Below are 21385 nucleotides of genomic sequence, written 5' to 3'. Positions count from 1 at the left end.
TTCATTCTTCCTTCCTTCCTTCCTTCCTTCCTTCCTTCCTTCCTTCCTTCCTTCCTTCCTTCCTTCCTTCCTTCCTTCCTTCCTTCCTTCCTTCCTTCCTTCCTTCCTTCCTTCCTTCCTTCCTTATTTTCTTCCTTCCTTCTTTCCTTCCTTCCTTTCTTATTTTCATTCTTCCTTCCTTCCTTCTTTTCATTCTTCCTTCCTTCCTTCCTTCCTTCCTTCCTTCCTTCCTTCCTTCCTTCCTTCCTTCCTTCCTTCCTTCCTTCCTTCCTTCCTTCCTTCCTTCCTTCCTTCCTTCCTTCCTTCTTTTCTTCCTTCCTTTCTTCTTTTCATTCTTCCTTCCTTCCTTCCTTCTTTTCATTCTTCCTTCCTTCCTTCCTTCCTTCCTTATTTTCTTCCTTCCTTCTTTCCTTCCTTCCTTTCTTCTTTTCATTCTTCTCATTCACTCAAGTTTTTTACTCAAGTAAAAGTATAAAAGTACTGGTTTCAAAACTACTTAAAGTATAAAAGTAAAAGTAATGTAAGGGGGAAAAAGCCATTAAGGACAAAAGCCATTGAAAATGAATGTATCTTAGTATAATGCAAATATATTAAAGAAGCATATATGTGTACTATTGAGCATTAACATGTGTTTCAGAGAGCAGCAGATATGATGACTAGTTGCTATAAGTATTGTAATGGTGCAAAAAGTCAAACTTCATGTTCATGTTATCATTTATCCTAACCTTTATTGGAATGTACATCCAAGTTTAGTTGCAGGAATCTGAGGGAACGGATGTAAGAACAAAACTGGACAAGAACATCTGAAACAACCACAACCAAATTCACTCTATCCGGATGGAGCAATTTAACTGGATAGTTTTTATTAAAGGCCCAAATGAAATAGAGTAACGAGGCTGTTTTTAAAATGTAAGGAGTAAAAAGTACAGATAATTGCGTGAAAATGTAAGGAGTAAAAGTAAAAAGTCGTCTGAAAAATAATGACTCCAGTGAAGTATAGATAACCAACATTTCTACTTAAGGAAGGTAACGAAGTATTTGTACTTCGTTACTTGACACCTCTGGTCTCAGTACAGAGGGGGCGGAGCATTCTCCATGGGCCCTTATGATAGTCATTTTAACCTTCAACAACACCTAGTCCTACCCATCAAACAACATTTATTCTCACTTTTATTGAGCCAAGCAAGTCTATAGGCCTATGCTGCAGAAAGCAGAGTAAAGTCACTGTGTGTGTGTTCAGAAGAACACACACACAGGCCTGACAGCTGTCAATCACACGAAGCTGAAAACTCAGTCACGGACTGACTCAGTTCAATCTTTGATACAGCTTAAATACAAAAATAAAACCATAACTGTTCTAAAATTAAAGCTGCAAGCAGCGATGAACGGGCTCTCGCACTCATGGCCACCGTCCCCCATAAGCATATCAGAAATGACACCACCCACGACTTCATAAATGGCATAAATTGCCGAAACCGAACTTCCTGTTCGGTTTCGGCCATGGCGCCAAGAGACTTTTCTTTAAGTTGCGACATGATACAGGTGTGTAGTGATTTTCGTGCATGTACGTCAAACCGTATTGTGGGGCTTGAGGCACAAAGTTTTCTAGGGGGCGCTGTTGAGCCATTAGGCCACGCCCATTAATGCAAACCATTAAATATCACATTTTTCGCCAGGTCTTGCTTGCGTGTGAAATTTGGTGACTTTTTGGGCACTTTTAGGGTGGCAAAAAGGCCCTCATTTTGTCAGAAGAAAGAAAAAAAAATTCCTACAGATACAATAGGGCCTTCGTACTGTAAGTGCTCGGGCCCTAATTGCAATCTAATTAGATAGATAGATAGATATACCGGTAGACACAGCGGTCTATAACACCATTTCTGAGCTCTATAACAGAGAATAGACTCGGCGGTCTAGTTGACAACAACACAAACATTCAAATAGGCAGCTGGTCAAGGTTACACAACATTCTGATAAAGACATTATTTATGAAGGTTACACTGACTCAAGTTGACTCTTCCATAACCCTTGGCTCGAACAAAATAATCCAGGTAACGTGGAAAACAGGGTAACATTCAAAACTTTGTACATGCTTAGTCCTCTTTTAAAGTTTACCTCTCATCTCCTTCATGGCAGCAAATTTGCAGAGTCAGCAAATTGGCTGTAACTGTTAAGGTTGATTTATGGTTCCGCGTTACACCAACGCAGAGCGCAGAGCACGTACGGTGCGCGTCGGCACGTACGGTGCGCGTCGCCGCGTACCCTACGCCGTAGGCCACGCCGTAGGCCACGCCGTAGGCCACGCCGTAGGCCACGCCGTACCCTACGGCGTACCCTACGGCGTAGGCTCTGCGTTGGTGTAACGCGGAACCATAAATCAGGCTTTACAGCCAATCAGCATTGGCTCACAGCCCTGATGCGTTCAGGACAGTTGTAAATTAGCCTACACTGGCTGCACAATGCACATTGTATCGTAATTATAGCCTACAATTTACGATTATATATGAACGTATCACACAAAACGGGGCCCTATCATTGGGCCCTATGAGCTTGTGGGCCCCGTGGCCACCGCCCCCTAACCCCCCTCTGGCTCCGCTACAGCTCAGGGGACTGCTAGCATGCCATCATTCAGATTTGGCTCATCTAGGGTCCAGCGTAACTGGACTGGTCTTTGTTTTAACTTGTTTTAAATGTGGTTTTGGTGGCAACATCAGGAAGAGGATGGATTAACAGACATGATCAGAATCGATGTATGATAAACATCAGGTAGCATTTTGGCTTAAGATAAGCAAATCCTAGCTAAGATGGCTAACGTGCGGTAAGTTAGGCCTGCTCGTACTGCCCGTTTGTCAACATGGCATCCTGAAGCAAGGGGCAAAAGAAGCTTTGTAGCACCCTATAATGTAATAATTTTCTGAAAATGTAATAACGCCTGAAAATGTAATAAAATTTGCATTTAACTCAATCGAAAATGTAATAAAATCCAATAATGTAATAACTTCAACAATAATGTAATAAAATATCCTGACTGATATTGTAATAACATTTTTTACCAATAATGTAATATCTTATTACGTTATTGAGAATTTATTACATGGTACTCAAAGTCTGTAATTTAAGCCAATAGTCATTCTGGTGTTTCAAATCCAGCGTATATAACATTCTTAGATACTTAAAAACACAAAATGTAGAAAGCTCTGGACTGAAAATGAACATATATATTACATTATTTGTCAAGTATTACATTATCAGAAAAAAAAAGACCCACCTGAAAATGTAATAAATTCCCAATAATGTAATAAGGGTATTACATTATTAGTAAAAATGTTATTACAACATCAGTCAGGATATTTTATTACATTATTGATGAAGTTATTACATTATTGGATTTTATTACATTTTCGATTGAGTTAAGTGCAAATTTTTTTACATTTTCAGGCGTTATTAAATTTTCAGGAAATTATTACATTATAGGGTGCTACAAGATTCAAAAGCACTTTTCAGAAAACCTACGGGGAATGTCACAGGATATTTGCCCAGTTCTTCTTAAACGGTCCATGTTCAAACTGTCCATCATCACGTTGCCATAATAACGTTTTCTGGTTGTGTTTTTTTTGGCACAAGATGGACCTGAGGACTTAATGTGTGTAGTAGTGACATGTCGATCATGAGGTAACTCTGGCCAAGCCCTAATGCCTTTTTTACTCCAAGCTGTACCTTCATTTAATAAACCACTGGGCATGTTGTAGTGTGATTGAAATTTTAGAGCATAACTTCATTAGTAACATTTTTAGTGAAGCAATAAATTGAGTGGAAAGTGATGTCATTTTGTCCATGAATCTATATTTGCACTTCTTTATCTCCTAATGTTTTTAGCCGGAGAAGTTGTTTGAGAAATATATAGATTAAAAACCCTGTTCACCTTTAAGATGTACGCTACATCCATCCTTTATAAACTGTAAGCTTTTCTATTTAAGTGTGTTAATCATTTTTCACATTAATCTTAAACCAGTGTACAGCCCCTAGTTATTTTTGAGTAAAGTGTAAATGAAAGAGAAATGATAGCAGTACTTTAACACTGAGATCTGGAGTAATAAACTGGAATACTCTCTTCATGCTCTCAAATATGCCCACTCTCTTATAATATTGGAGAGTCTCCAGAGTCGGTAATGAAAGTCCCCAGAGCAGATTCATCTATCAAAGCGGGGATGGGCAGCTACGGGTTGTGGTGACTCAGAATGGGCAGGTTTTCATTCCAGAGACTCCATCCACTGATTAACACTTCTCTCAATTCCACAGAGAGACTGATGAAGGTGATCATTGAAGTGAACTCCTTTATCTCTTAATAGCACTGATTTGGCTCACGAGGACTCCATATTTAAGAGAAATATGCACTCTTCATCAAAAAACCTATTTGGTTTGATATGTGCTGACCCCCATTTTTTGAAACTCAGGCTGGTAGAACACTTTTAGGACATTGGCTGATCTTGGTAGGTTTTCCAAAGCGACTTTTCTTGATTTATGTAGTAAAATAATTGATGATGTAGTTCTGGGAACGTTTCTACTTCAATGCAACAAATCCTGCAGAATCCTTGATTTCTGTGAAGGAAAAAGAAGTAGACAATACTATCTTTTATTCCCTAAAATATTGGAAGGTTATTGAATTGATATGACTAAAAACTGAGCTGAAGTGATGCTGTGACCTTAATCCAGATGAGAGTCTGACAGTGAGACGCCACAATAAATCTGAATTACTCTAGGGACTGAAACAAGGTACACTGAATGTCTAAGTTGTCTGGGATGGCAGTGGCGTCAATTCAGTGGAAGCTAAGGTACGGCAAGGTTACGAGTCACAGAACTTAACTAGAGTATCAATCAACACGTCCAGCAAATACTCATCACAGAAGTCTGCTATGTAGCTTATCTGTGTGGTCAAGAAAATTTGAACTTTTTCAAATGCAGTCTCGCTCACTGCAAAAACTCAAAATTTTACCAGGAATATTTGTCTTATTTCTAGTTAAAATGTCTCATTTTTAGTAAAAAAATCTCATTACACTTAAAACAAGAGTCATTACCAGAAAAATAACTTGTTATTTGACAATTTTCACCTGTTTCAAGTACATTTTCACTTGAAATAAGTAGAAAAATCTGCCAGTGGGACAAGATTTATCTTCTCATTACAAGCAAAAAAATCTTGTTCCACTGGCAGATTTTTCTACTTATTTTAAGTGAAAATCTACTTGAAACAGGTGAAAATGGTTGTTTTTGAATCTTGTCTTAAATGTAATGAGATTTTTTTGACTAAAAATTAGACATTTTAACTAGAAATAAGACAAATATTCTTGTTAAGATTTTGAGTTTTTGCAGTGTAAAATAACTAGTGAAATCGATCATGTAGTTCTGATTTGCATTTGTAGTTATTCTATATGTATTAAGTAATAGAATAATCAATACAAATAGACACAGAGTAATTCCATAAATGTATTTAAAAAACAAACATTTACATTTTCCCCTGAAGCCGAGGTGTGGCGGCTGCAGAACCTTCATACCCAATTGACGCCCCTGTGGGATGGTCAGAAATATGCTTCAGTAGGACACTGTCCTGGTATTTATACTGTAAAAACAGCAGTAGTTTAATGAAGTTCAGGACTGACATAGGTTTATAAGCAGATCTGTCACTGCATAATAAATGTATCTCATTTGAAAACTAATTTATATCAAAATGGAGAACATTTTTGAAAGAAAAATAACCTAATATCAAATGGATGGTTTAAAATACTGAAGCTTTGCCCACTTGTGAGTTTCAGCGGATGCAGCAAGATGCAAATTTGAGTAGAGAAAATACTGTATGCAGGAAGATGCATCTTCTCACTTTGACCTTGGTCTGTGATGTAACTATATAGTGACACTGACACATTTTTAGGTAACCAAAAAAGACGAAACATTGCCAGAATGGAACATCAAAATAGCTCCATCTGCAGACAAAACAAGTGGTCTAATGTGCTAAATGCACAAAACTACAACACTGAACACAAACCAAGCAAAAGGCACTAATCTTAGAGTCATACCATATTTAGTGCCAACTAAATTTACAGATTATACGGGCACAACCACGTTATATGTATATACCAAGACTCGGCAACCCTGGTCCTAGAGAGTCCCGTTTGTTTCCCTGCTTCATCACACCATGATACAAGTAGCTGTGTCATTAACAGACTTGTGCAGACCTGGCTCTTAATCTAATTAGTTGTATCTGTAGGAATTTTTCTTTCTTTCTAATGTATTTTTCCGATGAAATGAGGGCCTTTTTGCCCCCCTAAACGTGCCCCAAAAGTCACAAAATTTTGCACGCAAGCCAGGCCTTGCGAAAAATGTGATATTTAATGGTTTGCATTATTGGGCGTGGCCTAATGGCTCAACAGCGCCCCTTAGAAAACTTTGTGCCTCAAGCCCCACAATACGGTTTGACGTACATGCACGAAAATCAGTACACACATTTATCATGTCGTAACTTAAAGAAAAGTCTCTTGGCGCCATGGCCAAAACCCAACAGGAAGTCGGACATTTTGAATTAATCGTGTAATTTTGGCGCAATTTATGCCATTCCTTCAGCATATAATACGGCTGCGCATTACTTTTCTCAGTCAAAAGCGTTACTGTGGTGATGATAGACGCCAAAAAGCGCACCCCCCCTTCATCTGATTGGTCCATATTTGATAGTTCCTATTTCCTGCTATAACCTTTGAATGGTTTGATATAAAGAGTTGTGGGTGGTGTCATCGGACTCAGTTTTGACTCCTTCACCTTAATTGGTGCAAATTAGCCCCGCCCCTTCTTCTGATTGGTCGATATTTGATTGTTCCTATTTTCTGCCATAACTTTTGATTGTTTTGACATAAAGAGTCGTGGGTGGTGTCATTGGACTTAGTTTTGAGTCCTTGACCTTGAGTCCTTGACCTTTATCTGTGTGGTCAAGAAAATTTGAACTTTTTCAAATGCAGTCTCGCTCACTGCAAAAACTCAAAATTTTACCAGGAATATTTGTCTTATTTCTAGTTAAAATGTCTCATTTTTAGTAAAAAAATCTCATTACACTTAAAACAAGAGTCATTACCAGAAAAATAACTTGTTATTTGACAATTTTCACCTGTTTCAAGTACATTTTCACTTGAAATAAGTAGAAAAATCTGCCAGTGGGACAAGATTTATCTTCTCATTACAAGCAAAAAAATCTTGTTCCACTGGCAGATTTTTCTACTTATTTTAAGTGAAAATCTACTTGAAACAGGTGAAAATGGTTGTTTTTGAATCTTGTCTTAAATGTAATGAGATTTTTTTGACTAAAAATTAGACATTTTAACTAGAAATAAGACAAATATTCTTGTTAAGATTTTGAGTTTTTGCAGTGTAAAATAACTAGTGAAATCGATCATGTAGTTCTGATTTGCATTTGTAGTTATTCTATATGTATTAAGTAATAGAATAATCAATACAAATAGACACAGAGTAATTCCATAAATGTATTTAAAAAACAAACATTTACATTTTCCCCTGAAGCCGAGGTGTGGCGGCTGCAGAACCTTCATACCCAATTGACGCCCCTGTGGGATGGTCAGAAATATGCTTCAGTAGGACACTGTCCTGGTATTTATACTGTAAAAACAGCAGTAGTTTAATGAAGTTCAGGACTGACATAGGTTTATAAGCAGATCTGTCACTGCATAATAAATGTATCTCATTTGAAAACTAATTTATATCAAAATGGAGAACATTTTTGAAAGAAAAATAACCTAATATCAAATGGATGGTTTAAAATACTGAAGCTTATTATTCAACGCTGATAGAGGATAACAAAAGTAACCCACGTTTTCTGTTCAGCACTGTAGCCAGGCTGACAAAGAGTCACAACTCTGTTGAGCCGTGCATTCCTGCAGCTCTCAGTAGTGAGGACTTTATGGGCTTCTTCAACAGTAAAATCGCGAGAATTAGAGAAGAAATCAACCAGCCGGTTGTAGGTGTTTCTTCAGCTTTAGCGACTTCCCTAGGCTCTGACTTGTCTCTAGACTGTTTTGATCCTATAGACCTCCCTGAGCTGACTTCACTCGTTAATAGAGCTAAGTCAACCACATGTATGTTAGACCCCATCCCGACTCGTCTATTCAAACATGTTTTTTCTCTTATTGGTACGACAATACTGGACCAAATTAACCTATCCCTAAGTTTAGGATATGTACCACAGGTTTTCAAAGTCGCAGTAATTAAACCTTTACTTAAAAAACCTTCTCTTGACCCAGACACCTTAGCTAATTATAGACCAATTTCCAACCTTCCATTTGTGTCTAAAATTCTGGAAAAGGCAGTTTCAAGCCAGTTATGTGACTATTTGTATAGAAATGATCTGTTTGAAGTCTTTCAGTCAGGGTTCAGAATGCATCATAGCACAGAGACAGCACTTGTTCGAGTCACGAATGACCTCCTTATGGCCTCAGATAAGGGATTAGTGTCCATACTGGTTCTACTGGACCTCAGTGCTGCTTTTGACACTATAGATCATGGCATTTTACTGCACAGGTTAGAGCATGTTGTTGGGATTAAAGGGACAGCTCTATGTTGGTTTAAATCATATCTATCTGACAGGTTCCAGTTTGTTCATGTACATGAGGTTTCTTCAGAACAGTCAAGGGTCTGTTATGGTGTTCCGCAGGGTTCAGTGCTAGGGCCAATCTTGTTCAGTTTATACATGCAGCCGTTGGGAAGTATAATCCAGAATCACGGCATACACTTTCATTGTTATGCTGATGATACGCAGCTCTATTTGTCTATGAAGCCGGATGAAACAGAACCGTTAGTTAAACTTCAGGCATGTCTTAGGGACATCAAGGACTGGATGTCCAGAAATTTCCTGCTTCTAAATTCAGATAAAACAGAGGTTATCATTCTTGGTCCAGAGCATCTTAGGAAGGGATTAGATGGTGTTGCGATGGCTTCCAGTGCAACTGTGAGAAATCTTGGTGTTATTTTCGATCAGGATTTGTCGTTTAAACCATATGTCAATCAGGTTTGTAAAATAGCCTTTTTCCATCTCCGTAATATTGCAAAGATTAGGAAAATCCTCTCACAGAGTGATGCAGAAAAACTAGTCCATGCGTTTGTATCTTCTAGACTAGATTACTGTAATGTGTTGTTAGCAGGATGTCCAAGTAATTTGCTGAATAGGCTCCAGCTGATCCAAAATGCAGCAGCACGAGTACTGACAGGAATTAGCAGGAGAGACCACGTCTCTCCAGTGTTAGCGTCGCTCCATTGGTTACCCGTAAAATTCAGAATCCAATTTAAAATTTTATTACTTGCGTATAAAGCCCAAAACGGCTTAGCTCCGCATTATTTGCAAGACCTGATAGTGCCTTATGTTCCTGTCAGAGCTCTCCGTTCTCAGAGTGCAGGTTTACTCGTAGTTCCTAGAGTATCTAAATGTAGATTTGGAGGGCGGGCGTTCTGCTATCAGGCACCATTACTTTGGAACCAACTTCCAATCTGGGTTAAGGAGGCTGACTCCACCTCCACCTTTAAAACTAAACTTAAAACCTTTCTGTTTAGTAAAGCCTATAGTTAGTGTTTAGTAAACCTCTAGCTGGTGTTGGTAAATCTCTAGGTAGTGTAAACTTTAGTGTGTCAGAGTCGCTCCTGTAGTTTCTTGTGCTGGCCCCCCCTTCTCCTCCCTTTTCTCTCTTTTGTCCATGTTGCAGCATCCTTTGCCGGACACCGGAACCTGCAGGTGGTCGTGGGTGGCTTGTAGCTTGCATTACGGAGCACAAGTCTTTCCCTGACCCTGCACCCCAACCTGGGACTTGCTGATTGGGCCGGAGCTTCGGGAGCTGTGTGCTGGCCTGCGGTCCCCACCCCTGGTCATCCCGTTGCTGCCCCCCCCTTCTCCTCCCTTTTCTCTCTTTTGTCCTGCAGGTGGCCATGGGTGGCTTGTAGCTTGCATTACGGAGCACAAGTCTTTTCCTGACCCTGCACCCCAACCTGGGACTTGCTGATTGGGCCGGAGCTTCGGGAGCTGTGTGCTGGCCTGCGGTCCCCACCCCCGGTCATCCCGTTGCTGCTTCCACCTGCCTGCTGTGCTGTTGCCGTCCCTGACCCACCAGTCTGGCCCTCGGCAGGAGGGTCCCCCCTGATGAGCCTGGTCCTGCTCAAGGTTTCTTCCCTCCTAAAGGGGAGTTTTTCCTTGCCACTGTTTGGCTTAAGGTTTTTCTCCCACTAGGGGAGTTTTTTACCTGCCATTGTTTATGTAATATCTGCTCGGGGGTCATGTTCTGGGTATGGGTCTCTGTAAAGCGTCTAGAGACAACTCTGTTGTATTAGACGCTATATAAATAAAATTGAATTGAATTGAATTGAATTGAATTGGTGAAAATTGCACACGCGAGGGCCCGTCCATCGCTGCTTGCAGCTTTAATTGTGACTTTAAATTAGAATCAGGTGTGAAAAGGCAAGGAGACATCTAAAACATGAAAGGCTGTGGCTCTTTGGGACCAGGGTTGCCCACCCCTGATACAGTATATACCATATTAAATCATCCTAAAGACAATGTCAGCACGCCCAGTCAATAAGATTTGATCAAGAGGCCATAAAGTATCTGCACGAGTGTGTGACAGCGGCGCATCAGCACAGCTAAAGTAGTGCACACCGCATCCTGACATGAGCTTTTGTCCCTCCAACTGATAGATGGGTTCACGGCCCCAGCTTCGGAGTGGACGCACATGCTTAAACACACTGAGCTCTTGATCTTATCTCACAGTCACTCATAGAAGTGCCACTGACCACTCGTATAAAGGTCCGAAACCCGATCCACTGTGGCCAGTTAAGTATATGTCCAACTCAGTGATCAGAGAGAGGCTGACAGAAAGGCATTTCTTTTATTTGGTAACCCAAAGAAAGTCGGTGTGTCCCATGCATGCTATGCCTTGACACACTTTTGTGTTCAAAGCTGTTAAAGCCTGTACCAGCACAAGTGCCTTGCTCTTTGGCAGTCAACCAGTAGTTGCTGATGGAGTAGAGAGTGTTACTCATTCACTTTCTCCGTTATCATGTTCCCAGACTGCCGATCTCCCTGCTCGCACTCCCTTTGTGAATATTACCTCAAGTCAACGGCCACGGCCATCTGCACTCTGATAAAACCTCACCCATCATCAAGGATTCTTTTCTTACACAAATGCAGAACTCATGCATTGACCTCCAAAATGTTTAGCCAGCGGCGGTGGCAGTATCACTCTCGAGTCAGCACGGCTTCTCCCTCCAGTCGCTGTCAGCCCATTGTCAGCTGCCATCCATCACGCTCCAACTATTTGGGGTCACCTGCAGCAGAATGGGCCAGGACAAGATGGTCTGTCGCTCTGTCAGTCACTGAATAATGACGCCGGGTCTGGGTGACCTCCAGTGCTCACGAACAAAGCACAAGCAGCCTGCAGCAGGGCAGAGTTAAGTAAAGTGGACTGGACTGGACTAAGGTGAGAGAAATGAACACACACTTGTTCGGTCAAAGTGAATGTCCTGCATGTGTGGCAGAGCAGGGAACTGGAGTTTTGCAATTAAGTCAATGAAAGGACAAAGTTTGTAGGATTCTGTCTTAGGGAGTTACGGAAGAGTATTAGGGCCAGGCAGGAGAAAAAATATTTGAGAGGAGAAGATTTTTTTTTATTGTGCACTTCGAGAAAAAAGTCGAAATGTCGAGAAAAAAGTCGTAATGTCGAGAAAAAAAGTCGAAATGTCGAGATTAATGTTGAAATACAATTTCAAGAATTCAAGTCTTTGCAGATAGTGCTCAAGTCAAAATTTAGCCATTTTTCTCAACATTTCAACTTTATTCAAGAAATTTTGAATGTTTTCTCAACATTTCGACTATTTTCTCGAAATTGTACTTCAACATTAATCTCGACATTTCGACTTTTTTCCCATCATTTTGACTTTTTTATCAACATTTCGACTTATTTCTCAAAATTGTATTTCAACATTATTCTTGACATTTCGACTTATTTCTCGAAATTGTATTTCAACATTATTCTTGACATTTCGACTTTTTTCTCCTCAACACAGGGCCGCCGCAAGGGGTGTGCGAACCGTGCGACCGCACAGGGCCTCGCGCCCCAAGGGGCCTCGCGCTATGGGACGTTTTTTTTTTTTTTTTTTCAAATTTTTTTTTTTCGTTTTTTCCCTTATAAATATCAACAGTCACGTTCCATTACAGACCTAAATGTGTACTAGTCTGTGCATATCAATAAATATATGTGCAATGATGGGCGTGTCTGTTGTTCAATACAACTGATCAGACCAAGCGCAGACACAAGCTGGTCTGATCCAGACGGTGGAGTTGGAACAAACTGTCACACAATGTCGAGAGAACGAGACAGATTCAGGAAATTTCCATCAGGGATGAAAAAAGAAAAAAACGAAAGAAAATGGAAGAGTTTAATGCCTCTCTGAAAGGCTCGTTTGATAAATCTGTTACAAAAATCACCGATCCAACCGGGTCTCAAGCAGCCGTGGGGCCCCGCGTCGAGGCAAGAGATGATGATGAGGCAGGGGAAGGTATCCAGTATTTTGCTAATTGGAGAGGTAAAATTGCGCATATAGACACCCGATCCGACCCGAAAAACCCCAAAAATTTTGCGCGCGGGAGCGTAGCGAGCGCGCGAGGGCCCCCCTCAGCCATTTCGCACAGGGCCTCGCAAATCTCCCAGGCGGCTCTTCGACTTTTCTCTCGAAATTGTACTTCCACATTAATCTCGACATTTCGACTTTTTTCCCATCATTTCGACTTTTTTCTCAACATTTCGACTTTTTTCTCGAAATTGTATTTCAACATTAATCTCGACATTTCGACTTTTTTTTCGAAGTGCACAATAAAAAATAATCTTCCCCTCTCAAATATTTTTTCTCCTGCATGGCCCTAATACTCTTCCGTAGGGAGTTCACCAGATATGCTGAAAAAAAATATATGAGAGGTCCTGTTATTATTGATTAAATGATAAACGTGTTTATGAGGCATCAAAGAGAATACATTTAATCATTAGTCTTGACTCCGATCAATAAAAAGAGCAAAAACCAGCCTCGATTTTGTGCCTGTTATTGAGCCAGAGAACAGAACCCATTTCTCCATAAGCTCAATGTCGCTATCCACAGACAGGCTCGTCCTGCATGGAAAAATGATCAGCCGTGGAGCTGAACACAGCAGGCCTCATAAATAAGACAGAAGCAACGGTTGAGAGGGTGTTCTGACATGAGGTATCTGACCGTCCAGCTCTGTCAGCCCGACCACAGGGTGTAAATCACAGGTCTGCTGGACCTCAGCAGCGGGACCAGAGGTCCGGGGAGGTCCGGGGAGGTCCTTCTCTGCTCTTTAGCTTCTCACCTCCCCTGAGAATAATCTACTGAAAGTGCATGTCCTGTGTAGGGATGGGCGGTATGGACTAAAAAATGTATCACCATCATTTCTGGCATTTATTCTGATAACGATAAAAAAATACCAATACAAAAACGTCATCGACGGGAATTTATCTTTCTTTCTTTCTTTCTTTCTTTCTTTCTTTCTTTCTTTCGTTCTTTCGTTCTTTCTTTCTTTCTTTCTTTCTTTCTTTCTTTCTTTCTTTCTTTCTTTCTTTCTTTCTTTCTTTCTTTCTTTCAGGCTCATTTCTTTCTTTCTTTCTTTCTTTCTTTCTTTCTTTCTTTCTTTCTTTCTTTCTTTCTTTCTGTCTTTCTTTCTTTCTTTCTTTCAGGCTCATTTCTTTCTTTCTTTCTTTCTTTCTTTCTTTCTTTCTTTCTTTCTTTCTTTCAGGCTCATTTCTTTCTTTCTTTCTTTCTTTCTTTCTTTCTTTCTTTCTTTCTTTCTTTCTTTCTTTCTTTCTTTCTTTCTTTCTGTCTTTCTTTCTTTCTTTCTTTCAGGCTCATTTCTTTCTTTCTTTCTTTCTTTCTTTCTTTCTTTCTTTCTTTCTTTCTTTCTTTCTTTCTTTCTTTCAGGCTCATTTCTTTCTTTCTTTCTTTCTTTCAGGCTCATTTCTTTCTTTCTTTCTTTCTTTCTTTCTTTCTTTCTTTCTTTCTTTCTTTCTTTCTTTCTTTCTTTCTTTCTTTCTTTCTTTCTTTCTTTCTTTCTTTCAGGCTCATTTCTTTCTTTCTTTCTTTCTTTCTTTCTTTCTTTCTTTCAGGCTCATTTCTTTCTTTCTTTCTTTCTTTCTTTCTTTCAGGCTCATTTCTTTCTTTCTTTCTTTCTTTCTTTCTTTCTTTCTTTCTTTCTTTCTTTCTTTCTTTCTTTCTTTCTTTCAGGCTCATTTCTTTCTTCCTTCCTTCCTTCCTTCCTTCCTTCCTTCCTTCCTTCCTTCCTTCCTTCCTTCCTTCCTTCTTTCCTTCCTTCACGTACGTTGTGCCTGGATTTAACACAGAACCATAAATCAGTTTTACACAAAAACATCGTCAACGGGAATTTATTGTTTTTACCGCGAGATACAAATTCTTACCGTGGGGAATTTTTTGGACGGTTTATCGTGAACGGTAAAATATCACCCATTCCTAGTCCTGTGTTTGCCACCCAACATCACACCAGTGCAAGTATGCTCACTTACAACGGAGATCCTGGATAAACTACAGGATAAACTACATTCCTCTGCAAAGCTGGTGGTAAAGGAGAGGCCAGTCAGAGCAGAAACTACACCAAGAATCTTCCTATGCAGGAGAGGGAGAAAAATGATTCAAACACTCTCTTATGACTCTGACTCCTCATGCGCAGCCTCTCCCCCAACCTCTCTATCTCTAACATCGATTTTGACACTGAGAATTTATGTTGTTCCACCAAATAAACAGTATTTAAACCTAAAAAGCAGGTCTACTATAAGCCACACACCAGAACTTGAAAGTTTAAAGCCAAGAACAGATGTTTTTGGAACAAAGTCTTTTGAATAGGTGACACTGTACTAGACACTGCTCAAAAATATTTAAAACTAGTATATTATTTTAGGGTTTTTGACCCCAAATTGGACTATGAAATGGTTTCCTATTCCAAAAAACATAGATAAAGTTATGAGTATATGAGGTGCTTCAACAAATTTTGGCATCAGGCAAAAGTCTGACAACCCAAACTTCACTTTCACTCTCCATTTAGTTCTGTTTTCTTCTCCTCCTACTCCCGAGAGAGCGATTCAACAGAAACTGATCTGAAATGTTTTACTCCAAACATGGCTGCTGTCGGAGGACTTTTGCAAAGTAAAGTCAAAGATCGATCACTTGATCAATACCACACCCCAAATTATGCGTCAAAGCTGATCAAACAAAGTCATGCAGAGTTAATACATGATTCCACATAATGTTGATTTTAAGACCTTAATCCAAATTTGAACTGAGCCTATTTGCACCTTATTTGCACCTAATATGGCAATATAGCAATAAATCAAAAACCCCTGTCATGCTTTAAAGTTTCATCACAAAAACCCAGCGGTGTTGTACGACCTGAGAGTCTCATCCTGAGAGCTCAGCAAGCCTTTAGATAGAGATTGATTACAATGCAGCATGATATTTATGCATTATAAGCAAATAACTGAAGCTGCTGTTTTTAAATACTTCCAAATTACGATGTCACTAACAATTAACTCAAAAGCAAGACTGAGGCCCCGTTTACACGGAGCAAAAACGGAGGCGTTTTCATGCGTTTTGGCCGTTCGTTTACACGAAAACGGAGCTCAAAGTCACCAAAAACGATCATTTCTGAAAACTCCGGCTAAAGTGGAGATTTTCAAAAACTCTGTCTTCACGTTTGCGTCTAAACAGAGGAAAACGGAGATTTAGGCTTCAGAACGTCACATTATGCAACAGAAACGTCACCAGCGTCATGAGTGCGACCTGTGTTTACAATTAGTTTGTAACCGTCAATATTTTCTTGTATTTTACCTGTTTTATATTCTAAAGTCACACTTAAAAGTAACTCCACTTCTCTGTCACTCCAAACGAAAGACTCTCGTTCCGTCTTGGAAGTAAAGCCTGAATTATGGTCCAGCGTTAAATCGACGCAGAGCTACGGTGTAGGGTACGCGGCGATGCGCGCCGTACGGTGTGCGTCGCCGCGTACCTTACGCCGTAGGCTCTGCGTTGGTGTAACGCGGGACCATAAATCAGCCTTAACTGGAAGTTACACGTGTCATTTGTTGATGTTTTTTCCAGGATTCTGATTGGCTGGCATGACGTTAACAGCGTATTTATGCGGATTCATGTAAACTAAGAGATTTTGAAAACGATCTTGTGTAAACGATGGAATTTTTCAAAACGTAGAGGGGGAAATATCAGTTTTTGTAAATACCCGGCTATGTGGAAACGGGGCCTTAGTTCCCAAATCCAAAAGAACATTTACAATTTAATTTATTTCAGTCGATATATTTAAGCCTTTTTTCACTTAGTAGCTATACATTTCTACTTTTGCACAGACCTCTATGACAAATTAGAGTGGGGTAAACCTTTAATATCCCCAAGGTGGAATCTGATTTCAAGTACAAGTTGACAAATATGTTACAAAAAGCCGAGGCATAAAGTTCTCATCAGGAGACGTATGATGCCATGATTTCCCCAACGTAGCGCTGTAGGAAATCTCTTTTACTTTGCCGGTAAACTAAAATTACTACATGTTTTTTGCTCATTTTTCAACAGTGCAGGGTGGTTTACTGTGATTTCTAAATTCACAGATTAAGGGGAAGAAAACTTGTGAATTGTTGCTCGGCAACAACATCCTCACTGCATCTCTAACACAGAGCCGATCCCCGAGGAAGCCAAAGGAAAATGATTCCAGAATTTACTGGTACGGGGTTAACAAGGTCTAGTTGTTGGGCAAACAGCCTGTCCCCGGGATGTAGTAAATAATGGTGAGCGTTGCGGAGCGAGGCCGCGGTGCCTGTGCATGAGCAGGATGTCTGCATCTGGCCACGGAGTATTTTTAGACATCTGGGTTAGTATGCATGAGAGGACTTTTGAGTTACTGTGCCTCAACCTGGCCCAGACTGAAATAGATGATAAACAAAAGTGAAGTTCTGGAGGGATTTTTTTTTTTTCCACCCTGTGGAACTTTAGGACACTGGATTTCCATTTCCAGGTGACGGATTTGATGTAAAGTTGATGCTGTAAAAAATGCTTGTGATTGTACGAGCATATAAGTTGTGTTTATCTCATTGTGCAAGCTCGATAATGCAGTTTTTGACAGCAGGTAACAGGTGTATAGTTATATATATATATATATATATATATATATTAGGGGTGTAACGATACACTAATCTCACGATACGGTACGATACACGATATTGAGGTCACGATAACGATACGATATTATAGCAGTATTTATTTAACAACCTTGAATGAGGAACATATGACTGGAAAAAATTGTCTTTTATTTGAAAGACACAAAATACAAAACAATACTGTGTGTTTGCCCTATTGTTACAGTTTGTAATGATTTATAACTGTTTTAAGTTTTAAAGTTTTAAAGAGAAAGCCAGGCCAACCATTTTCCACAAACTGAACTAAAAGTAAATGTCAGGTTTGCATTATGATCTTCAGTTTCATACAAGTAAAAATATTTAGACACAAACTGAATAGTTTCTCTCATGTATGACTTCACTTTTTTCTTTTCCAGAAATGTAACAACTAAAATTAAATGAATAAATAAAAGTAAATAAATACATACAATTTTACATCATAAAACAGATTGATTCATGCTCACCTTATAAGTGTAAGAGGAGATTTATTTTTGTTAAGAAGGTTATTTTGGTAATTCAGGGTTGATTATTTTATGAATATATTATTTATATTCTGATGTAAATCAGGGACTATAATGACACTAGTCAGTTTATCTGTAGTGATTAGTCTGTTTTAGATTGGGCGGAGTGATACGCCACAGTACGGCACTAGGTGCTGTGTTGATGTTCTAAAATCCTACACTGTTGAGGGACATTAAAGTACACTGGAACTCAGCACAAGTTGTCCCCGTGTTTATCCTACTCACCCCAAAAAGGTTTAATTTAATAAGGTAAAGCTTAACTCTACACCAGCCTTACATGAGTAAAAGTTCAGAGCTCAAAACCCTGCAAGAGTCCCGTGATCGGGACCAAAACGGTACTAGTTTCTTCTGAGCGGAGGAAGATTTTGGCCCGCACGGTCGCGTTTTTGTATCGCAAAATTTCGTGGCACGATATATTGTTACACCCCTAATATATATATACTGTATATAAACTTTATTTGCAGACACTGGGTCCAGAATACAAAACGAGATACAAAGACACAGACATTAAAAACAAAGAGAAAGAGATTCACTTGTGCCATTCAAATTAGTTAAAAACATACAAACATTTCCTTGTGCCATTCAAATTAGTTAAAAACATACAAACATTTCCTCCAGTGTTTCCAGAAACAGGAGGAGAACCTTTTATCACTGTGTAGTCTCTGTTAAGGCCATAATTAAAACATTCTTCGACTCCTTCAGTCTACACATAAATCTAAACATAAAATTCCTCACTACAGCATGGAAAGTGGAAACATCACTGGTCACAAACATTTCACTTGCACTTGTCCATCTAGGGAGTTTTAGAAAAATTCTAAAAGCATCGTTGTATGCCACCTGTAGTTTTTTCATTTTAGCACTGGTATAATGGCAGCACAAGTGAGCGGTGTACAGCGGAGTGCAATATGTTTTAAACAGTGCTGTTTTAACATTATCTGTACATGTGAAACTTACGTGCCAGCATATTGGCTTGGCCGTATAGTTTACAGCACTGATGCTGCAAATCATCATCGTCACTGAAACCATCCCTGATTATGTGGCCCAGGTATTTAAACTTCTTTACAACCTCTAATACTTCTCCTGCCAAAGAAAAAGAGGGAAAGGTAAGCTTCTGATCGTCCTTTGTTTTACAGATCATAACAACACTCTTTTTAGAATTGAACAATATATCAAATGAAAAACCATATTTAGTACAGACTCGTAGTAGCTGCTGAAGGCCAGCACTGTACGGAGACAGTACGACTAGATCATCTGCGTAGATCATATGATTGATAAGGATGTCCCCCACCATGCAACCTGTTTTACACTCATTGAGCTGTTTGGGTAAATCATCCATGTATAAATTAAATAATAAAGGAGATAAAATCCCCCCCTGGCGCAGGCCATTGGACACCAGAAAGGGTGTGGATGTTCTCCTTCCCCACCTAGCCTGCATAGTTTGGTGAGAATACCAATGTTAGATGGATCAAATGACAAGATCTTACCTTCAGACACAATTTTCAGGATGCTCTACTACTGATAATTCATTCATTTTTGTGAATAATTTACCCATCCATTAATACGGCCCGAACCGTAACATACACCCAGGTGTGTTATACATCAAAATGTCCGTCTCCATCCTGCGATGACGCGCATTACTTTTCTCATTCAAAAGCGTTACCGTGGCGACGCTAGATGCCAAAAGGCGCGCCCCCCCTTCATCTGATTGGTCCATATTTTATAGTTCCCAAAAAGTCACCAAATTTTTCACGCAAGCCAGGCCTGGCGATACATTTTATATTTCATGATGCATTAATGGGCGTGGCCTAACGGCTCAACAGCGCCCCCTAGAAAACTTTGTGCGTCAAGCCCCACAATACGGTTTGACGTACATGCACGAAAATCGGTACCTACCTGTATCATGTCACAACTTAAAGAAAAGTCTCTTGGTACCATGGCCGAAACTGAAACAGGAAGTCGGCCATTTTGAATTAATGGTGTTTGGCGCAATTTATGCCATTCCTTCGGCATATAATACGGCTGCGCATTATTTTGCTCATTCAAAAGCGTTACCTTGGCGACGATAGACGCCAAAAAGCGCGCCTCCCCTTCATCTGATTGGTCCATATTTGATAGTTCCTACTTTCTGCCATAACTTTTGAATGGTTTAATATAGAGTCATAGGTGGTGTCATCACACTCGGTTTTGAGTGCTTGAACATAATTGGTGCAAATTAGCCCCGCCCCTTTTCTGATTGGTCAATATTTGATAGTCCCTATTTTCTGCCATAACTTTTGAACGGGTTGTGATAAAGACATGTGAGTGGTGTCATCGGATTCGGTATTGAGTACTTGACCATTGACCTGAATTAGCCCCGCCCCTTCTTCTGATTGCTGAATATTTTATAGTCCCTATTTTCTGCCATAACTTTTGAATGGTTTGACATAGAGAGTCGTGGGTCTGTGTCATCTGACTCGGTTTTGAGTACTTCACCTTCTTTGGCATGAATTTGCATGGGTGGTTTCATCCGCTAAATGTCCAGGCCTGAAGACATCTACATGCAAGTCATACAAGCGCTTCTACTGCAGCACTGCTGCACGCCTGAACGTGCACAAGGGTGCGAGGGCCCGTTCATCGCTGCTTGCAGCTTTAATTTAAATGACAATTGTAAACATCTAAGATGGTTTGCACAAAAAGATTGGCTGCTTCAGCCTCAGACGTTAAGGTATAAACATTGAAAAACACATCTTGGTCTAAACCTAATTTACCTCCACAATGGAGTTTGCCCTGAGAGCCACATGGGTGCTGTTTTTGTGTGGGTTTGGTGATAGCTTTCATGAAAATAAAAGATTCCATGCCGGGCTCAGCTTCTCCTGTCCTTTTGTTGATGCAAGAACCAGGGAACCGCGCTTTGGAGGAGTGTTGTTGTTGAACACGACTCTCACCCAAATTTCCATCTTATTATCTGATAGGAATCTCTGAGGGCAGATTCGATTGTGGAGCCCTTGCAATGTCTCCGACTTAATCACAGTGTTCGCTCCCATCTTCAGCCCAGATTATCCCCTCCTAGAGGAGAATCAATTTGCCTGTCACTGACACAGGGCTTGCACCTCAGAAGGGAAGGAATGGTCTTTGATGCAGGTACAAGGAATTCAATTATGTCTCTGAGGACAAATCAAAGGAAAACACCACCATAAGTATGATTCCCTAGTCACAAAATTGTCCTGTAAAAGGTGAACAAAAAAACGCAACAATCACAAAAGTTGATTTTGTTGATCTAAATCTAAACAGTAAAAAAAACTATTTCCCATTTCTGAGGAGTATTGAATGCAAACCTAGTCTACAGTAAACAGCCAAACTTGATATGTTGCCTTTATGTACAGGAACTACTTCATATAGCTTAAAATGTAATGTTGTCACTAGGGCTGGGCGATTTTGGACAAAAATAAAATCCCGATTTTTTTTCTCTGAAAACACGAAATCTCTGATTTGTTTGGTAAAACTACAAAAGTAGAAATATTTTATCTTTATTTTTAAAGAAAAATAGCAAATTTCCCTATTGGGAATGAAGTGCAATTGAAAGATACTGTAAATCCTCCTTGAGTT

This window comes from Cololabis saira, chromosome 9 (assembly GCF_033807715.1).
Source record: "Cololabis saira isolate AMF1-May2022 chromosome 9, fColSai1.1, whole genome shotgun sequence".
Classification (NCBI taxonomy): Eukaryota; Metazoa; Chordata; class Actinopteri; order Beloniformes; family Belonidae; genus Cololabis; species Cololabis saira.
The sequence above is the reverse complement of the archived record's forward strand: the minus strand, read 5'-3'. Positions refer to the sequence as shown.